The sequence below is a fragment of the Anomaloglossus baeobatrachus genome (genome assembly GCF_048569485.1).
Source record: "Anomaloglossus baeobatrachus isolate aAnoBae1 chromosome 5 unlocalized genomic scaffold, aAnoBae1.hap1 SUPER_5_unloc_9, whole genome shotgun sequence".
NCBI classification, from domain to species: Eukaryota; Metazoa; Chordata; class Amphibia; order Anura; family Aromobatidae; genus Anomaloglossus; species Anomaloglossus baeobatrachus.
In genome coordinates, this window is record NW_027441813.1 from 847,091 (window position 1) to 861,988 (window position 14,898).

The window sequence follows — 14,898 nt, forward strand, 5'->3', positions numbered from 1 at the left end:
GCTGAGAAACAGCCCCACAGCATGATGCTGCCACGACCATGCTTGACTGTAGGGATGGTATTCTTGGGGTCGTATGCAGTGCCATCCAGTCTCCAAACGTCACGTGTGTGGTTGGCACCAAAGATCTCGATCTTGGTCTCATCAGACCAGAGAACCTTGAACCAGTCTGTCTCAGAGTCCTCCAAGTGATCATGAGCAAACTGTAGACGAGCCTTGACATGATGCTTTGAAAGTAAAGGTACCTTACGGGCTCGTCTGGAACGGAGACCATTGCGGTGGAGTACGTTACTTATGGTATTAACTGAAACCAATGTCCCCACTGCCATGAGATCTTCCCGGAGCTCCTTCCTTGTTGTCCTTGGGTTAGCCTTGACTCTTCGGACAAGCCTGGCCTCGGCACGGGAGGAAACTTTCAAAGGCTGTCCAGGCCGTGGAAGGCTAACAGTAGTTCCATAAGCCTTCCACTTCCGGATGATGCTCCTAACAGTGGAGACAGGTAGGCCCAACTCCTGGGAAAGGGTTTTGTACCCCTTGCCAGCCTTATGACCCTCCACGAACTTGTCTCTAATGGCCTTGGAATGCTCCTTTGTCTTTCCCATGTTGACCAAGTATGAGTGCTGTTCACAAGTTTGGGGAGGGTCTTAATTAGTCAGAAAAGGCTGGAAAAAGAGATAATTAATCCAAACATGTGAAGCTCATTGTTCTTTGTGCCTGAAATACTTCTTAATACTTTAGGGGAACCAAACAGAATTCTGGTGGTTTGAGGGGTTGAATAATAAATGACCCTCTGAATAAACTTTTCACAATTTAAAAAAAAATAAAAAAAAAAAGAAATAACATTCTTTTTTGCTGCAGTGCATTTCACACTTCCAGGCTGATCTACAGTCCAAATGTCACAATGCCAAGTTAATTCCGAATATGTAAACCTGCTAAATCTGCAGGGGGTTGAATACTACTTGTAGGCACTGTACTTGTGATGAAACACTGACTTGCATCTTTCACAAAAGTAAGGCTCACCGATAAAACCCTTCATATTTTTGATACCATAGTAGTGATTATCATGATGCAATATGAATACGGTTTTTGCCCTAGCTGTATTACCTGTTTGAAAGTAACACCAATCACCCTGACTGTAGTACAACACTTTAATGTTGATGTCCAGATGATTCTCAAAAACTGAAATATCGCTAAAGCCTACTAGCTGACTCTCAGGGATGTCCAGGGCTGTGTGTATGCTTTTAGCGCAGCTCAATAAAATGGCGTCACTGATATCTGTGTCAGCCATCAATGCAGATACGCTAACAGCAAAACACAGATTTGTGTTGTAATTGTTAGTCGTACAGCCAGCGTCTCATTTGTTTAAAGATCTGGCTGCTCGCTATAGATTTCAGACGTCTATTCAAACCGCCGCGTCTGTTTTTAATAATTGTCACGACTAATTTCAGGGAATTTGATGCTCTGCATTCTTTATTACTTTGCAGTGCGTGAGCAAGAGAATTTAAAAATGATTCAGAACTAAAATCCTCCCGTGTTTGTTTTGTAGTGAAAATGGAGTCTAACGTGTCACCGCCTTCCAGTCTTAACTGAACAAAGTGACCAGGCTCGATGTCTCTGATGATTCCATACAGTAATGATTGAATGGCATCATGGACAACATTCTGGGCCTCTTCAAATGAATGTATAAGCTCTAAATTTACAAATTTGAAATGATCGGTATACATGCGGAGCTGTCTTTCATGGTGATAAAAATGGTGTAAAACGACAGGATTATCAGTGACCTGTACATTATCGCTACTAACATTAAGGTCCTGTACATTATTACCTTCAGTATTATCAGCAACAGCATCAGTGCCAACATGGTCATGTACATTTTCAGCGTGTGTTTCAATATGTGAGCCGCTTTGTCAACTTGGAAACGCAATGTTGCTGTAATCTACAGCTATATCTTGGGATTGTAAAGACTGGTTTGGGTGGTGTATCGGGGCCTGTGGATCTTGTGTAGTTATTGTGCCCTCTTTGCGCCTTCTCACCGCTAGTGAGTGTCTAGCACTCATTAATAGCTTTACAGTTCGTTTAACAACTCTAGACCTATTAGGCCTATGTAAAGGAATTTTAGGCATTTTATGCAATCCATATCCAACCATTTTTAGTCACAACAATTTATTTGAATCATCAGATGGTACATCTCCATACTGCTTTGTGAAAGCATGTAGCTCGGCAACATTTTCACGTGATGAGGGTGCTGATAATAACCTATCATAGATATCACAGAAAAAATTGATATGGCTCCGTGCATTTCTGTATTCGATGTACTTTTCCGCCATCTTGTGAAACATTTTAATTTCGTCTCCGTACCAGTCAGCGGAACTTATGCATGGTTCCGCTGTGTTAAGTTTTTGCCTTTTACTTTTACTCTGTCCTGAATGTGATCGCCTCTTCAAAGGGTTCACAATACTAAAATCACGACGCACAGTCTTACCATCAGCTAACTGCTCGATTTCTCTATTGAGCGCTTCATGAGCCACTTGAGCCAGGTCAGTCGTTGGAACGCTCTGTGTTGCTGGCGCAAGACATTCTGCTTGTGTCAGGTCAATCATGGTCATGGTCTGTGTTATTGTGGGTAATGGTTTTTTAGCGGTCTTGATTGAGCGTTGCTAGTATTTACGGGACATCGGTATTGGACATGTCTTTTCACAATGTTTGGCTGGCACAGCGTTTCCTTCTTGTCCTTCCACACAAATTGAGGATAGAGACCATGTTCTCACACACCAGTTAGTCACGTGTACTTCGAATTGCACTGTAGTGGTGTTAGCGTCACGCTCCACTAGTGGTTGTAGAACCAAAGTAGCTGTTTTTTTCTGGACATCTTGTGTAGCTAAAAGAAAAGAGTTATAGCTGTGTCAGATACATGTGAAACAGCATGATAGATTGCATATTCAAAGACTGTATACAAATATCTAAATATATACTTACAGGTGTGAGGAGGTGAACGGGTAGTTGATGTCAGCATATTAGTTGCCGCATCACTGGTTGGCGCAGTGCGAATACTTGTTTTCCTAGGGAAGATGGTTGTATTCTCTTTTGAAAATAAGATTTTTTCCCCATCAGTTTACGGCCTGTTCCTCCGCCGCAAATATAGCATTAACTTCCCTTTCCATAGCGCTTAATAACAAGGGGTCAAGATCAAAATCCATAAACTCATCTTAAGAAAGAGGTAAAAAATATAAAAATAATATACAAAGCAAACCCGACAGATGTATAAAGAAATAGTATTTACTCCATCCCATATATGTATGTATGTATATATATATATACAGTTAGGTCCAGAAATATTTGGACAGTGACACAAGTTTTGTTATTTTAGCTGTTTACAAAACCATGTTCAGAAATACAATTATATATATAATATGGGCTAAAAGTGCACACTCCCAGCTGCAATATGAGAGTTTTCACATCCAAATCGGATAAAGGGTTTAGGAATGATAGCTCTGTAATGCATAGCCTCCTCTTTTTAAAGGGACCAAAAGTAATTGGACAAGGGACTCTAAGGGCTGCAATTAACTCTGAAGGCGTCTCCCTCGTTAACCTGTAATCAATGAAGTAGTTAAAAGGTCTGGGGTTGATTACAGGTGTGTGGTTTTGCATTTGGAAGCTGTTGCTGTGACCAGACAACATGCGGTCTAAGGAACTCTCAATTGAGGTGAAGCAGAACATCCTGAGGCTGAAAAAAAAGAAAAAATCCATCAGAGAGATAGCAGACATGCTTGGAGTAGCAAAATCAACAGTCGGGTACATTCTGAGAAAAAAGGAATTGACTGGTGAGCTTGGGAACTCAAAAAGGCCTGGGCGTCCACGGATGACAACAGTGGTGGATGATCGCCGCATACTTTCCTTGGTGAAGAAGAACCCGTTCACAACATCAACTGAAGTCCAGAACACTCTCAGTGAAGTAGGTGTATCTGTCTCTAAGTCAACAGTAAAGAGAAGACTCCATGAAAGTAAATACAAAGGGTTCACATCTAGATGCAAACCATTCATCAATTCCAAAAATAGACAGGCCAGAGTTAAATTTGCTGAAAAACACCTCATGAAGCTAGCTCAGTTCTGGAAAAGTATTCTATGGACAGATGAGACAAAGATCAACCTGTACCAGAATGATGGGAAGAAAAAAGTTTGGAGAAGAAAGGGAACGGCACATGATCCAAGGCACACCACATCCTCTGTAAAACATGGTGGAGGCAACGTGATGGCATGGGCATGCATGGCTTTCAATGGCACTGGGTCACTTGTGTTTATTCATGACATAACAGCAGACAAGAGTAGCCGGATGAATTCTGAAGTGTACCGGGATATACTTTCAGCCCAGATTCAGCCAAATGCCGCAAAGTTGATCGGACGGCGCTTCATAGTACAGATGGACAATGACCCCAAGCATACAGCCAAAGCTACCCAGGAGTTCATGAGTGCAAAAAAGTGGAACATTCTGCAATGGCCAAGTCAATCACCAGATCTTAACCCAATTGAGCATGCATTTCACTTGCTCAAATCCAGACTTAAGACGGAAAGACCCACAAACAAGCAAGACCTGAAAGCTGCGGCTGTAAAGGCCTGGCAAAGCATTAAGAAGGAGGAAACCCAGCGTTTGGTGATGTCCATGGGTTCCAGACTTAAGGCAGTGATTGCCTCCAAAGGATTCGCAACAAAATATTGAAAATAAAAATATTTTGTTTGGGTTTGGTTTATTTGTCCAATTACTTTTGACCTCCTAAAATGTGGAGTGTTTGTAAAGAAATGTGTACAATTCCTACAATTTCTATCAGATATTTTTGTTCAAACCTTCAAATTAAACGTTACAATCTGCACTTGAATTCTGTTGTAGATGTTTCATTTCAAATCCAATGTGGTGGCATGCAGAGCCCAACTCGCGAAAATTGTGTCACTGTCCAAATATTTCTGGACCTAACTGTATATGTATATATATATATATATATATATATATATATATATGTGTATATATAGATATATATACTCATAGCTTACCGCTCATAGTTTGTTGTAAATTAGCGTCGCTTACTCCTGCAGTAGTATTAGCATCAGTTACCACCTCTGCAGTCACGCCAGCACCAACATCATCATTTATAGCACGTACAAATACGTCGGAAACAATGCATTCCATTAAGTCATCTTAAGAAAGAAAGAAATAATATAAAAATAATATGCAAAGCAAACCCGCCAGATGTACTGTATAAAGAATTAGTATTTACTCCACTTCACATATATAAATATACAGATATATATATGCAGCTTACCGCTCATAGTTTGTTGTAAATTAGCACTGCTTGCTCCCGCACTAGTATTAGCATCAGTTACCACAGCCGCACCCACACCAGCACCAACATCATCATTTATAGCACGTACAAATACGTCGGAAACATGGCTGTCCATTAAGTCATTTAAAACAAGAAAGAGATAAATCTAAAATTAGTATACTAATCAATTTTTCAACCAGAATGATGTAACATTTCCAGTTACATTCATAATAATACATACCCAATTGTTGGGCATCGGGAAGGCTATCATCAAATTGATCCATAGAATATTGTGCTTCCATCTAAAATATTAAGCCTGTGTGAATTTTCCATAGTAATTGATACAAATCTATAATAAGGACAAATACACTTTATATACTACAGTATATAATAAATATTCATATATCTATAACTTTGAATGTTGTATCTATGCAATATATTAAACAGTTGGATAGATTACATAGTTATTTAGGTTGAAAAAAGACCTAGGTCCATCTATTTCAACCTTTCTTCACCAATCTACATTTTGTCCCTAAGTCACTTATAACCGACAATGTTGTGTGCACTGAGGAAATCATCCAGCCCTTTTTTAAAAGCTGTTATAGTATCAGCCATTACAACCTCTTGTGGTAGGGCATTCCACAGTCTGACTGCTCTAACTGTAAAGAATCCTTTCCTATTTAGCTGCCAGAATCGCTTTTGTTCCACTTGTAGTAAATGCCCCCTGATCCTTAGTATTGTCTTTGGAAGGAATCCGGAGGAAGAAAGCGGCAGCTCACAAGGTAGGTGGCCAAAAAACTTTATTCTGTTATCGCAGACAAGCTCAGGAACAGTGGGGAGAGGAAGGAGTACAGGGACGGGGAACGGACGACAGCCTGTTTCGCGCTGTGAGTAGCGCTTTGACAAGTCCTGAAAGGTGCAGTCAGCTGATCCTCTTTATGAATCATCACAGCTGATGTACGTGACGTTAAAAAGCAGGATGGTGCTGCTAATACAAATATACAATAGAGCTGCGATAACGCATCAGCGTTGATAGAGACAAGCACAGGCAAACATGAAGGAGAAAATAAAGGAAAAAGTTCCATTCATAATAGTAATTGCGAGCGTTTAAGCATAATGTTATTTCCTTATTTTAAATCCATTTGTCTGTGCAGCATAGAGAGCGGAATAAAAAAGCATGATTTTTATGCTAAACTGTGAGCAGGAGAATGGGAACGATTAGAGGATATGAATGTCAGAGAAGTTTTACCATAAACGGAAATTCTCAAATCCAATCTAATTTTTTTCTGATATTTTGAGAAAATGAAAAAAATTATCTTCATAGGATAAATGGACATATATCATTTTTATGAATTCTTTTTTCTCTCAAGAAAGGGGATAACCGGTAGATATCGGTCTAATTAGATCCATTCTCTCTGGTACAAGACATAAGGATATGTGCAAAACCCTGATGTCATATTATTTTATTTCTTTTTATATTTTAAGTGTTATTATAATTCTTTGTTTTATTGAGTTGGTTGCTTTGTATTGTTTATTTAACTGCATCTGTTCATGGCATGATCAGGGAAAAGAATAATGGAGAAAATAAACGACAAGAAGACAAGGATGGGGGGGGGAGAAATTAACTTGTCAGTTAGATACCAGATCTAGATGCATAACTCCTTATATTCTAACTTGATATAAACTTTTTCTCATATATATTAATCTTCCCAATATTAGTCATCATTAATTACAGGATGACTAAAGAAGAAGAATATTATTGGAGAATATGCCCTACCCTACTGATCATGCCCTTAAAGAAGTCAGCATTATTTTCATAAAGCAACTGTACCTAGAGAGAGGAAAGAAAGAGAAGGGAAAAGGGGGGGGGAGGGTGGGAAGGAGGGAGGGGAGGTAAAGGGAAGGGGAGGAAAAGGAGGGGGGAAAGGAGGGGAGGGGGAGGAGAAGATGTACCTAGGAATGTGTTCTCATGCTTAATAAGAGAATGCAATCTAAGTTGATCCAGGGGATTAGGGCATCACAGAGATCTTGAGGGACAGCAGGGCCCATATAGTTTATTGAATGTGCTTCATAGGAACACGGCCATGTCATTATGGTCGTTAAGGCCTAAGGGGCCCATGGCTCTGGTTTTGATTATTAATCGCGATTCTTTTTGCAGCAACAACTTATAAGTGTCCCCTCCTTTTCCTGAGGGGGACACCCTAAGTACGCCTGCGAATCTGAGAGCTTCTGGGTTTCCTGCGTGATGTTCCCTTACATGTTGGATTAGTCTGGGAGAACCATTCCCAGACTCTATGGATTTAAAGTGCTCACGAAAACGCACATACAGGCAACGAATGGTTTTGCCGATATAATAACGTGAGCAGGGACAAAAAATGACGTATACTATGTTCTTTGTTTTGCAAGAGATTAAATCCTTGAAGGTAAGTTTTATGTCTCCAATTACCAATGTTTTTTGAGTCAAATGAAAAGGGCAGAATTTGCAGTCACCGCACTTAAAATTACCCACCATGGGGGTTTTATTCAGCCACGTAATTTTTTGATCTTCCCATCTGTTGTGTACTAAGATGTCACCCAGATTCTGACTTCTTTTATAGGTGACAAGGGGGCCTAATGCGACCCTATCTTTTAAATCTGGGTCATTTTCTAGGACGTGCCAGTGTCGTCTTATACTGGCTTTTATTTGATTATCCATAGGACCGAATTTTACATAGTTACATAGTTACATAGTTACTAAGGTTGAAAAAAAACCTAGGTCCATCTAGTTCAACCTTCCTCCACAAGTTCTACATTTGGTCACAAAGTCATTTATAACCAACAATGTTGTGTGTACTGAGGAAATCATCCAGCCCTTTTTTGAAAGCTGTTATAGTATCTGCCATTACTACCTCTTGTGGTAGGGCATTCCACAGTCTGACTGCTCTAACTGTAAAGAACCCTTTCCTATTTAGCTGTCGGAATCGCTTTTCTTCCACTTGCAGTGAATTTAAAACTGAATAGAATTTTTTTATTATTGTTATTCATGATTTTATCGGATTTTTTAGTTTTTTAGTTTCTGATTTTGAAAGCGTGCGCGACTTAGCGGCCTCAATGATAGACGGGGGATACCCTCTGTTGTTGAGCCGTTTTTCAAGATCCAAAAATTGCATATCCCGAATATGACTATTATTGTTGATCCTATCGATACGCAAAAATTGGCTATAGGGTAAAGATTTTTTCATATGAGTGGGGTGGAAACTGTTGTAAGGTAGAAGGGTGTTTTTTGCTGTCGGTTTTCTAAAAACTTCCCGAGTCAAAAGGCCATTATTTAGTGTTAATTTTACGTCCAAAAATTCAAGTTCTGAACTCCCAAAAATGCTGGTAAATGTCATATTGTATATATTGTTGGTATTTAGATAGGTTACAAAATTTTGAAACTCCACCTCGGATCCGTCCCATACTATAAAGATGTCATCAACATATCTTAGGTATTTTTTAATATGTTTCAAAAAAGGGTTCTGCATATCGTAGATCACTGTATTTTCCATGGCCGCCAAAAATAAATTTGCAAAAACACATGCGACGGTGGTCCCCATAGTGGTACCCCCGCATTGTTTGTACCACTGAGCACCAAATTTGAAGGTTTTATTTTTGAGAATGAGATTAAGGGCTTCCTCAACGAAGTGGATAGTTTTTGTTCTAGATGCAGACTGGAAAGTAAAGCCCCTATTGTTTGCACACCCAGATCTTGCGGGATCCAGGTGTACAGGCTTTCTATGTCAATGGATGTGAGGTGGAAATTTTCCTGCCAGACAAATGTATCTAACACATCCAACAACATATTGGTGTCCTTAATGAAAGCCGGGATTCTTTTCAACAAAGGGTTTAATAACCAGTCCAGATATTGTGAAATAAGTTCAAAAATGGAATTAATACTAGCAACTATCGGTCGGCCTGGGGGTGTTGTTTTATTTTTATGAATTTTCGGTATGCAGTACCAATGTGGTGAGGACGGACACGAGGGGACTAGTTTTTCAACTTTATCTTTAGAAAGGAAGCCTTCTGCTACTTTTTTATTAAAAAAGCTACGTAATTTTTCTTTATGTTTACTTGTGGGGTCGAACATTAGTTTTAAATACGTGGACGTGTCATTCAGTTGTTTAGTGGCTTCCGCCAAATACATACTTTTCGGCCATATCACAGTCCCACCCACTTTATCGGGTCTTCGAAAGATTACATCATCCCATAGGCTGATGGTTTTTAATGCCTTTTCTTCAGCAGATGTTAAGTTGTGGGGTGCCTCATGATAAATTAAAGCCTCCATATCGCGCTTAACCAGGTTTTGAAATAAATCGATAGTGTTCCCTGGTGCTACGGGGGGGCAAAAATTAGATTTAATTCCACCGCGGAATGGGGCCTTTGGAAGGAATAAGCCATGTGCCAGTCCTCTATATTGACCACACATGTATTTATACATATAAATGAGATCTCCTCTGAGACATCTTTTTTCTAAGCTAAACATATCTAACTTTTTCAACCTCTCATCATATGAGAGGCCTTCCATTCCTTGTAGTAGTCTAGTTATCCGCCTTTGAACTGATTCAAACTTCTGAATGTCCTTTTTAAAATGTGGAGCCCAAAACTGGATCCGATATTCCAGATGTGGCCTTACAAGTGATTTATAGAGGTGTAACAATACATCGGGATCCCGGGATCTAATCTCTCTTTTTATACACCCTAGAATCTTGTTTGCTTTAGCAGCTGCTGCCTGACATTGAGTGCTGCTGTTCAGCTTATTTGTAATGAGAATACCCAAGTCCTTCTCCTGTTCTATAGTCCCGAGTTTACTTCCATTTAATGTATACGCAGCTATAGGATTACTCGGTCCTAGGTGCATTACTTTACATTTATCAACATTAAATCTCATTTGCCAAGTATTTGCCCATTCTGACATCTTCTCCAGATCTTTTTGTAATATTATACTATCAAGGTCAGTTTTTAATATCCTACATAGCTTGGTGTCATCAGCAAAGACTGACACTTTACTATCAATCCCATCCACAAGGTCATTAATAAAGAGATTAAAAATGATCGGTCCTAGCACAAATCCCTGCGTTACCCCACTACTGACTATAGCTCATTTAGAGTAAGTACCATATATGACTACTCTTTGTTTCCTATATTTTAGCCAATTCCTTACCCATCTACATATAGTTTCCCCCAGTCCCAGCTTCTGAAGCTTCAGTATAGCGCTTTTATGTGGTACAGTATCAAATGCCTTTGCAAAGTCCAAATAAATCACATCAGCTGAATTACAAATATCCAGACTTGCACTTACCTCCTCATAGAACCCCAACATGTTGGTTAGACATGACTTATCTTTTATGAATCCATGCTGTCAGTTATTATATTATTTTCTGCAATATATTTCTGCATATCACCTCTTAATATGCCCTCAAAAACTTTGCACACTACTGATGTCAGAATTACTGGACGGAAGTTGCCTGGATCCACCCTCTTACCTTTCTTAAATATCGGTACCACATCAGCTATCCTCCAATACTGAGGAACCAATCCTGTTACAAGAGAGTCTAAAGGGGGCTTTACACGCAACAACATCGCTAACGAGATGACGTTGTGGTCGCTGCATTCGTGACGCACATCCGGTCTCGTTAGCGACGTCATTGCGTGTGACACGTACAAATGACTGCTAACGATGTAAATTACTCACCAAATATCGTTGCTGGTTCAGGACGCAGGTTGTTGGTCGTTCCTTAGGCAGCACACATCGCTATGTGTGACACCCCAGGAACGAAGAACAACACCGTATCTGCGTCCTCCGGTAACGAGGTGGGCGTGACTTTCATGCTCCTGCTTTCCACCCCTCTGCTTCTATTGGACGCATGCCGTATGACGTCGCTGTGACGCCACACGAACCGCCCCCTTAGAAAAGAGGCTGTTCGACAGCCACAGTGACATGGCTAGGAAGGTAAGTATGTGTGAAGGGTGCCAGCGTTTTTGTACGCCACGGGCAGCGATTTGCCCGTGACGCACAAACAACGGGGGCAGGTGCTTTCACGAGTGACATCGCTAGCGATGTCGCTGCGTGTAAAGCAGCCTTAAGACGATGAGCTACAGCGGTCTGTCAATTACTAAGCTCAATTCCCTTAATATTCATGCATGAATGCCATCTGGCCCAGGGGATTTGTCAATGTTTAACTAACTCAGACGTAGGTGTACTTCTTCTTGTGTTAAATTAATTATATGAGATGGTGAACTTTGATTTTTTGACTTGTTGAATGATCCCTGGAACTGTCTGTTCCTTGGTGAACACGGATGAGAAGTGACTGTTTCATATCTCAGTCTTTTCTTTGTCCTCTATAATTAACTTGTTATTATATTTTAAGGGACCAATACTATTCTTTGTTTTTCTTTTGACATTAATGTATTTATAAAAATATTGGGGATTTATTTTAATATCCTTGGTCATTTTTGTTCCTTATGCTATTTCTGTATTATGAGCCTTCAAGATTTTGAACGCCATTTGTTTTATTATACTTTGTACAGTCTTTTTTACCCATAGTGGTTTTGTTTTTATTCCTGGACATTTTATTACCAGAGGGTATACGTTTTTTACAGGACTCTAGTAGTATATCCTTAAACTTACCCCATTTATGTTCGGTATCCCCAGTTACCATGACATTGTCCCAATCTACACAATTAAGCTTTTCCCTTAATTTATTGAAATCCGCTTTTCTAAAATTCTAGGTTTTAGCATTTCCCCTTTCAAATGTTCTATTGAAGCTTACCATATTATGATCGCTGGTGCCCAAGTGCTCCCGGACCTGTAGATCTGAAATTATATCTGGTCTATTTGACAGGACCAGATCTAGAAAACTATTTCTCCTTGTTGGTTCATCTATCATCTGAGAGAGGAAATTGTCTTGAATTGTAGATAAGAGCTTACAGCTTTTAGCACAACCAGAAGATTCTATGTCCCACTGAATGTCTGGATAGTTTAAATCCCCCATAATAAGGACCCGATTATTATTATTATTATTTGTTGCCTTTTCAATTTATTGCAGTATTTCACCGGCCTCCTGTTCGGGTATGTTAGGAGGCTTATAGCAAACTCCAATTAGTAGCTTTCCGTTACTCCCCTCCCCATGTATATTTACCCATACTGACTCTGCATTGTTGCAGCTCCTCACAATGTCGTCATTGAGCACAGGTCTTAGGTTAGATTTGATAAATATACATACTCCTCCACCTTTTTTGTCTTTCCTGTCCTTCATGAATGTAGTATAACCCTCTAAGTTTGTCACACAGTCATGGCTCTCGTCCGGTTTCCGTAATGCCCACCACATCATAATCAATGATTGATATAAGAGTTTCCAATTCATTTTCTTTGCAAGATTACTTGCATTTGCCAGTAGATATTTAATACTATTAACACATTCCTTACTCTTTGCCTCCCTACTTTCCTTGCATGTCCCAGCCCCCCCAAACTTTCATTGACCCCTACTGTCGCTACCTATCCCCTTATTTGCTCCACTACCCTTGCTCCCCCAGATCCTAGTTTAAAAGTCCCTCCATCAATCTGACCATTTTCTCCCCCAGCACAGCTACACCCTCCCCATTGAGGTGCAGCCCGTCACTACCGTAGAGCCTGTAGCCGACTGAGAAGTCGGCCCAGTTCTCCAAGAGCCCAAACCCTTCCTTCCTGCACCAATTTATAAACCACATATTTATCTCCCTAAGCTCCCATTGTCTTTTTAGTGACGCTCGTGACACCGGTAGTATTTCTGAAAACCCCACCTTGGAGGTCCTGGACTTCATCTTCTCGCCTGGTTCCCTGTAATCATTTTTAAGGACCTTCCACCTGCCTCTAACTTTTGTAATTAGTACCATTGTTCACCATGACTGCTGGGTTTTTCCCAGCCCCAGCCAGCAAACTGTCTATACGATCCACAATATACCGAAACCGAGCACCCGGCAGACAACACACTGTTCGGCATTCACGGTCTTGTAGACAGATGACCTTGTCTGTCCGCCTAATTATAGAGTCCCCGACCACCAACATCTGTCGGGCCTTTCCTTCTCTGCTATTTTTCTCCTTCCTACAGCAGTCGTTTTCCTGGTTGCTAGGAGCAACGTCCTGCTGTAGTGATCCTAGTCCTGCATTCCTAATATCAGCCACACAGGCATATTTACTAGGTTGTGCCAGATCAGGACTGCGCTATCTGACACTTTTCCCCCTACCTCTTCTTCTGTTACCCAGCTACCTACCTCTGGGTCCTGACCTTCCCCACCTCCAGCCTCCTCCATAGCACTGGCCCCAGCCAGAGCCGCTCAGTGAGCTCTAAACTCCTCTCCAGGTTTGCAATGCTCCTGAGTGTTGTGAGCTGCATATTTAGATCAGTTACCTGGGCTTCCAAATATGTAACACGCTGACATCGAGTGCAGACATATTCACCCTCCAACGGCTGCTCAAGGCAGTCATACATCTGACAAGACACACACCTGGCAGCATTGTCCATGGAGCCGCTATTAAATGGGGATGAACAGTGCAGATAAAAGCAAAAAACAATGGGAAACTTGTAAGGAAAACTCCACACTCTGCTCTTGTGTCACACTATGATATTGTGCTTATACTATGCCCTTACCGGCCCCCTCAGACTTTACTGCCCCTCACAAGCTCAGGGACCCTCGCTTACTGTGGCCGGGGTAAATAGTTCTGGAACAATCTAGAAACAGCTGTGGCCACTGCCCCCTCAGACTTCACTGCTCATCCCTGGATTTCCAGGATATCTGCTCCATGTCCGTCCACGGCTTCCAGGATGTGTCCTGTCTACATACAGCCTCCATTACCTCACTGTGACCCCCTGACATAACCTCCCCTCACCCAGCACCATGACACCCAGCACAGCAGAGTCCTGCATACACTGAGGAGCTGACCATGTGACCCTGACTCCTCCCCTCCATGTGACATCATCACAGGTCCTGTAAGCACAGAGCAGCCATATATCTAGTGTGCGGCTCTGCAGGTGGAGGTAGGTGCAGGGTATTATATATCTAGTGTGCGGCTCTGCAGGTGGAGGTAGGTGCAGGGTATTATATATCTAGTGTGCGGCTCTGCAGGTGGAGGTAGGTGCAGGGTATTATATATCTGTGTGCGGCTCTGCAGGAGGAGGTAGGTGCAGGGTATTATATATCTAGTGTGCGGCTCTGCAGGTGGAGGTAGGTGCAGGGTATTATATATCTAGTGTGCGGCTCTGCAGGTGGAGGTAGGTGCAGGTTATTATATATCTAGTGTGCGGCTCTGCAGGTGGAGGTAGGTGCAGGTTATTATATATCTAGTGTACGGCTCTGCAGGTGGAGGTAGGTGCAGGGTATTATATATCTAGTGTGCGGCTCTGCAGGTGGAGGTAGGTGCAGGGTATTATATATCTAGTGTGCGGCTCTGCAGGTGGAGGTAGGTGCAGGGTATTATATATCTAGTGTGCGGCTCTGCAGGTGGAGGTAGGTGCAGGTTATTATATATCTAGTGTGCGGCTCTGCAGGTGGAGGTAGGTGCAGGTTATTATATATCTAGTGTACGGCTCTGCAG

At 41.3% G+C, this 14,898-nt stretch overlaps 1 protein-coding gene and 1 long non-coding RNA gene across 2 annotated transcripts in view; one reads left to right on the top strand and one right to left on the bottom strand.

The window, feature by feature from the left end:
• LOC142259340 (uncharacterized) overlaps positions 1 to 14,898 on the top strand; it is a 188,247-nt gene that overhangs the window by 96,221 nt on the left and 77,128 nt on the right. The window lies entirely within an intron of this gene.
• LOC142259353 (uncharacterized) lies at positions 5,047 to 12,571 on the bottom strand. Its single transcript, XR_012727941.1, has 4 exons — positions 12,098 to 12,571; positions 5,551 to 5,611; positions 5,310 to 5,437; positions 5,047 to 5,184 (listed from the first exon to the last, which is right to left on the bottom strand). It is a non-coding gene; the product is annotated as an uncharacterized LOC142259353 (long non-coding RNA).